Genomic DNA, 7,216 nt, shown 5'->3' with positions numbered 1-7,216 from the left:
CTCTGTACTTAACTGCAGTAGATGTACAGATAAAAATAAAGCACAGACTAATGTAAACACTGTAATAAAAAAAAATATATATATATATATATATATCTATATATATTACTGGACACGCACAACAAAGTTTTCCCACAGATTATGTGATGGGATGACTAACAAAAAATGTTAAGTTAGCTAATGAGCTAGCTAAAACTTGTTTGAAGACACATTTCTATTCTTTGCATTTTGACCCGACGTGAGACTGACACTTTTCTGCTGTTTTCCAGTGTTTAGTACATTTAATCATTTGTTTTTTATTATTTATTTATTGCTTTCACTGTCTTTGTTGTTGTATTATTGCTAATGTAAAGTGCTTTGTTATAGCTGTAGCTGTTATGAAATGCACTAGAAAAATACACTTGTATTGTATTGTATTGTATTGCATTATAATTTTTGATTATTACAAGTACGATATTTGTCTTGGGCTTTGCTCCATAGATTCCATTTTCCGTCTTATTTTTTTTTTGGGGGGGGGGGGGGGGGGGTTTGTTTGTTTGTGAATTATTTTAGTTATTTGTTTTATGCGAGAATATCAATTACCAGATTATTGAAAAAGAGAATCAAGCTTGTGCATGTCAGCGAGGGGTGTGACTGCGGCCAAAGACTCGCGGTGGGCGATTAGTGAAGTTGTTACATTCAAATCTTGCCAGCAGTTTTAACACTGCAAACTCCCCCTCTAAGTGCAGTAAGTATTTCTGCTTTGTTACTTTCCACCGCTGCACAATGAAGCTCTTCCAAAAATTCCCATTCCCCCCCCCCCCCCCCCCCCCACCACCACCACCACCACCAAAAGTGCCCAAAGGCAGAATGAGTGTAAGCATGGCAGCATTCATGTGCTATTGCCTCACAATTTAGATAGCAGGGTCTGGAAGAGGTTTGATTATAGCCTGTAAAGCAGCTATATTAAAGGCTTCTATAAATTACAGGGCCTTTCTGACACACTATCACGCACGCACACACACATACACACACCTCTCATCAGTGAAACTTCTTTGTGCATGAAGGGGGAAAAAACAAGCACACATACTTTACGACTCAATGCAATTAAAGGACTTTCTGCAATGGTGTAATTAAAAGCAAATTGAATTGTTGGCGAAATAGAGACAGACGCCTGCATTGTGTCACAATGAGTGCGCGCATGTGCGACTTCACTCGAACAAGGTCGATAACACCATTTAGGAGGGGCAGAATGTGGATTTTTTTCGTTTTGAAACAAATCGCCCCACATTTTTTTAAACATACCTCCGCACCACAAAGGAGCTCATTGTGCTTGCATGATGGGAATTAAACAAGGTGATGCGCTGTTGATGAATGCCATCAGATTATTATTATTATTTTTTTTGCTAAGTGTGTGTGTGTGTGTGCGTGCGCTCACACTGTGGCATTTTTTTAACCTCTGTGGAAACTCACTAAAATAAATCCTTTTCGTACGTCAGAGAGGCCCCTTTTGCACCCTGTAATTACCCGAGGGCGGGAAGGGGAGCCGGAGGGAGGGCGAGAGCAAGCTAGAAGATGTGCAGAGGAGCATCCCCACTGGTTTGCTTTTTGGCTTCTGACAAAGCGGCAAATCGTGTGTTGAAGGCTTGCTTGGTGGCCTGACAGATCTTGTAAAATTCCCCCATCAGAGCAATGACAGAAGATCCTGCATTTATCTGCCTGGAGCTTTTATACAGCAAAGCAGGACAGACAATGAGGGCCAGAAAAGGAACGAACACTACACCATTAGTGACTTCAATCCAGCCTTAAATGGGTTCATTATTTGTTTTTGTTTTTTCCTTCTCCTTCTCCTTCTTCTTCTTCTTCTTCTTCTTCTTCTTCTTCTTCTTCTTCTTCTTCTTCTTCTTCTTCTTCTTCTTCTTCTTCTTCTTCATTCTGATTTTGACCGATGGACTTCAGACAGACTGACTGACCAACTGATGATTACAATTCGGTTCGTCACGAAAAATGGCGGACGACGAATGACGGATGGGTACCCAGGCTGCTGAGCGATGACGGACCCGCAAAATTTTGTAAAATGCCTGCCTCTGGTATCCTACAAATGTTGTACAGTAAAGAGAAGGCACAGTCATTATTCTAGTGCACTTAATTAGTTAATTGTCTGTCGCACATTTGCCACCCTAAATTCGGCGCATTTCAGTGGGCCAAAATGGTGCCGGCGTGCCTTCCCATAATCCCCCGTGCAAGCGTGGATCCCCAGCACGCCGGCATGTGTCAGCACGCCCCGTAAGTGGTGAGAACGGCAGCTGCGAGGAGCCGTAATTAACACCCTTTGCAGAGGTGAGAAAAAGACACATTGTAGGGTGGCGTTCATGACACGAGGAAGAGCAGGAAGATGTTCCGGCCGTTCCGTATACCGGTAATCTCCACTCGTCTCCAAAGGTGCTATTAACTCAATGTGTGTGTGTGTGTGTGTGTGTGTGTGTTTGTTTTTGAGGGGCCAGATGTGCTGTACGGCTAGGTCATGAAATGGAGTGGCAGAAAGCTGCTCCACATCTGCCTGACTTAACTAAACAATTGACTTTATAGACATGTTTCCTCTGAGCTCCCCAGTTCAGTTTAGCACAGCCGAGTACAGTTTGGAACGCCAAAGTCAGATCGGGCTCGGTTTCCATTATGGGGTGTCATCCACATAAACAGTAGGAGTGGGGGAAAAAAAAAACAAAGTGCCAATTGTTTGTTGCTGTACTTATTTTGAATTGTCAGATATGCGCACGTAAAGCTCAACAGAGAGATAATATGGAAGGCCTCCCAAACTTCCTGACCAATTCCATCACAGTCTGGCATTGGAACTGTACCACACAGGACAGGAAAGCTTTCCGGCGTGCCATTAGAACTGCACAACACATCCGTGGGATGGCCTTCACACCCCTACACCATATATATGACAGCCGTGCCACAGAACATTAGCGCCACAGCCAGAACAAGACCAAAAACAGCTTCTACCCACATGTCAGCAGACTTCTGAGCAAACAACATCCGAATTTTTCAACCACAATGTGCAACTTTTCCTTTTGTAAACATGATCATTTGCACGTTTGCACTGGGCAATACTGCTGCAAATGGTCAAAAGACTGCTAACTCGAATACTGTCCTTTTTATTTAAAAAATGTTATTGTTTTTAAATTATGTATTCTACCTGTGTCCCTTTTCCCTTCAGTATTTATCTTTCATTATTTAAAATGACTATTATTTATCTTTTAGATTCTTTGTATACATGGAGGGAGATTAACAAAGGAAGAATTTGTTCGCTCGATGCTACCAGGGTGGTTTTAATGCGCATATGACAAACATCTTGAATCGTGAGTATTTTTTACAGAAATACCTGTACTTGTTCTTAAAGAGAAAGTCAACCCAAACATATTTTTTTCAAGAATATGTTCTATTTAAGACCACTAGTTGAAACAAGGCATTCTGATAAATATTGCGTTTGTGGAATAAGCGTTAATTCACTTATTTTCAGCCATCTCTGGGGGCGGCCATTTTGTCACTTCTGTCGACTGAAAATGACAAATCACAAATGTTCAGGCTTCAGGTAGCGACCAATCACAAATCACCTGTTTTCTGAAGCTGAGCCGTGATTGGATGTTACCTGAGCCCTGAGCAGTTGTGATGTCATTTTCAGTCGACGGAAGTGACAAAATGGCCGTCCCCTGAGATGGCTAAAAACGGGTGGATTTTGCTGCTTAACTCATATTCCACAGACGCAATATTAATCAGAATGCAATGTTTAGAATAGTGGGCCTGCTGGGAACATATTCTTGAAAAAAAATATATGTTTGGGTTGATTTCCACTTTAAGTACAAAATGTAAGCAGTTTTGCTCCCTCTGCTAAACAGCAGAATCCACCAATCCCAAACTGATAACAAATGAGAATATATATGATTTTAATAGGTATAAAACTGAATAACAACAATAATAAATAAATAATACAATAATTTTTTTTACATTTATATTTTGGTTTTTTAGAAGTCTACTTCCTGGTTGAGGGACGCATGATGTCAAACAATATGGTTGCACAACTTCCCATCAGTGACATTGTAAGCAACAGCTAGATACAATCTCGAATGTACAACACTTTTACCCATACTATAACAGAAATGTCATCCAATTTTAACATGAAGCAACCCTCCAAATTCCAAATTGTAGTTTTTGTATAATCTTGCTCTCTAAATAACCGAGTAAGTACTAATCAGTGATTGAAATATGTCATCTCAAATGGTGGCCTTGGGCTTGAAAGTCATTTGATAGAAGACATGGTCTAAAATATAGTAGTACAGAACTGCATTATAATAAAACATACCAGTTAATCTCATTGCTTTTTGAAAAGCATCTTTGCTTATCTATTTGCTTCAACTTAATTAAGACTCCCCATTTGTCATGACGAGGATGGCCAAAAGTTGTTGAGAGGTTCCAATTTTTTCACCATCAGACAGTTCACATAAAGTGTGAATTCAAGCAGTGATGCCAAAAATATGACTCACTTTTGCTGAACAATAAATAATTCAATTCTGGGTTGGCGAACCATTAGGTCGCATGGTGTTTAGTTCCACTCTTTAGGTACATGACCCCACTTTTATTCATGGAATTGCCTTTGTTTGTCCACCGTACCAAAATAAATAAAACTTTTGGTTCATTGTGACGCAGCATGGTTGTTGATTCTTGAGATTCATTTAGTGACTTGACAGCACTAAGTGAGCAGTTCTCAGTACTTTGTTGCAGGGTTCTCGGCGTCGGGAAAGGCTGCAGTCTGAGGAATGTACTGAGGCATTGGCAGCACACAAACCCTAATAACAGGCTTTGGAAACTCTGAGCTTTAAAAAGCAGTAGCGCGCTCACACATGCTTGCAACACAGATGATAGCAAAATTCTGCATTTTTTTTGGGGGGGGGGGTGTACAACACAGCTTCTGCTATATAAACCTGAGCACATGTTTGGAATCAACAAAATGTTGGAACAAATTTTTTTTTTTGGGTGACTTCTGCAGGAACTGATTGAGGCGTGCTAATCATAACCATCCAAAAAGCAGAATACATGTATTTTCCTTTCCACAAACAAGATGTTATGTACTATATGAACTGTCACTCGGCTCCCCCCATCTAATTAAAGCCCCTTCTATCCTCTGTGGTGGCTTGTATAATGTGGCCATGGAGTCTTAGCTCCTAGCCCACCCCCGTATATTGTATATATAATTGTCTACTAGTTCCTCTACAGTGGTGATCTGGACCCTTTTTTCCCATAACAGAGACACAAAGGAGCAGGATAATGGCCCCCAGTTGTAGGGAAGTGAGCAGAGGCAGAGTGGAGCCACTCCTCTCCACAACGTTGGCTCCAGACAGGCAGCGGGCCTGGAGGAGGCTGTCTGGGCCGCTTTATGGAAGTGGAAGGAGCGAGATGCCTCGCTCAGCAGCACATTCAATGGGAAAATCATATCATCAAGTTTAAAAGCGTTCCTCATTGTAATAAGCTTTTTCAAATGCTCTCTTAAGCGGACGCTGATGCTCGTCTATTAAAAGCCGCCCATGAAAGCAGAACGAGCCGAGCTGAATGGCTCCTTTGCTGAATGCTGGCAAACACCGACGCACGCTCACCACCAGCACACCACCAATCTAACCCAACACCAGCAATTATGAAGGAAGCCAGCGAAACCACATCCACCCTGGCAGCAGTTCGGAAGATTCCAGTAGGCTTGTAAAAAAAAAAAAAAGAAAAAAAAAAGTGCACATTCCACCATTACAGAGGCCGTCTCAAGTTGCCGGGTCCCCCGGACTCTTTCAACGTGCATTGCGAGACCCTGGCGAACACGCATGGATCATGCTCATGTTTGAGCTTGACACCTATGCGAGGACGGTCATTTTCTCCTTCCACTGCACCATCATTTCCATCGCTATGGCTTCTTAGGACCTCAAGGACAAGGGGGCAAGTCAAGTTAATGCAAACAATGGTTGGATGACACTTACAACCGCCAGTGTCCAATAGTTTGTGACTTTCATGTAGCCAAGGTAATCGCCTATTAAAATAATAACAAATAATACTTCAACATTTTGTAAAATGAATAAATGTCTGACTGTCAGTCAAAACTGTGCATTTTGTGTGTGAAGGCAGGCTATGGCATTGGCTTATACTGTAATGCGTGTCTGGCAAATGTATGGACTAAAACATGACAGAAAAAATGCCTTCACGGTAATTATGGAAAATGTAAGATTTACCTATTTTTATTAATTTGATGTTTGACTTGATTTTTGTAGGGATGTTCAATGCCACATTTTTTCTTAACAGACCCATACCAGTACAAGTATTATTTTTAGAGTACTCACTGATACCGTTACCAAGTTCCAATACCGCTAGTAGCTTTGATAAATAAAATTTCAATGAATACAATGGCATATAATTGTGAATGAAGATCTCTTTTTCTTTTTGACATACATGAGAATCCGCCTAATTTGTCAAACCGACACAGTGCGGCGCCACTTACTGACCAGGAGGAGGTAATCAATGCCAGATTTTTTTTTTTGCCTTAATTATCGGTATCGGCACCCTTCTTGAGTACTTGATACCTTGAAACTGCTCACCTGTTTTCTGAAGCTGCGCCATGATTGGTCATTACCTGACCCCTGAGCAACTGTGATGACATTTTCAGTCGACAGAAGTGATAAAATGGCCGCCCCCTGAGATGGCTAAAAATGGGTGGATTTTGCTGCTTAACTCATATACCACAAACTCAATATTACTCAAAAAGCCTTGTTTCAACGAGTGGGCCCGCACATATTCTTGAAAAAAAAAATGTTTGGGTTGACTTCCACTTTAAAATTTGCCATTGACCAGGGTAATTAGCACACATCACAAATACCACCATAATGGCCAACATTAAAATATAATAGCGTAGTAGATTTTTGTATTCATGACAATAACACTATATTATAATTCTGCTTTAATATTCGTGGGGGTAGAGGGGGTGGACGTTGGGTGGACTTTACTAAATGGTTAGTTTAAAATCAAACTGTTTAAGATGGAGTACCCACAAACTCACAAAAGCACTGGAAGAACATTCAGGAAAATCCACACTAAGATTTGAACCCTGAATCTCATAGTCGTAAGGCAGACGTGCTAACCACTGCCGGTTGTCTTTTAGAAACTGTCGAGGCAAAGCAAAAGCACTGATGGGACAGACGAAAGA

Source organism: Filicampus tigris, chromosome 4 (genome assembly GCF_054856515.1).
Source record: "Filicampus tigris isolate MCC_2025a chromosome 4, RoL_Ftig_1.0, whole genome shotgun sequence".
In the NCBI taxonomy this organism is placed as follows: Eukaryota; Metazoa; Chordata; class Actinopteri; order Syngnathiformes; family Syngnathidae; genus Filicampus; species Filicampus tigris.
Note: the sequence above shows the minus strand (reverse complement) of the source record.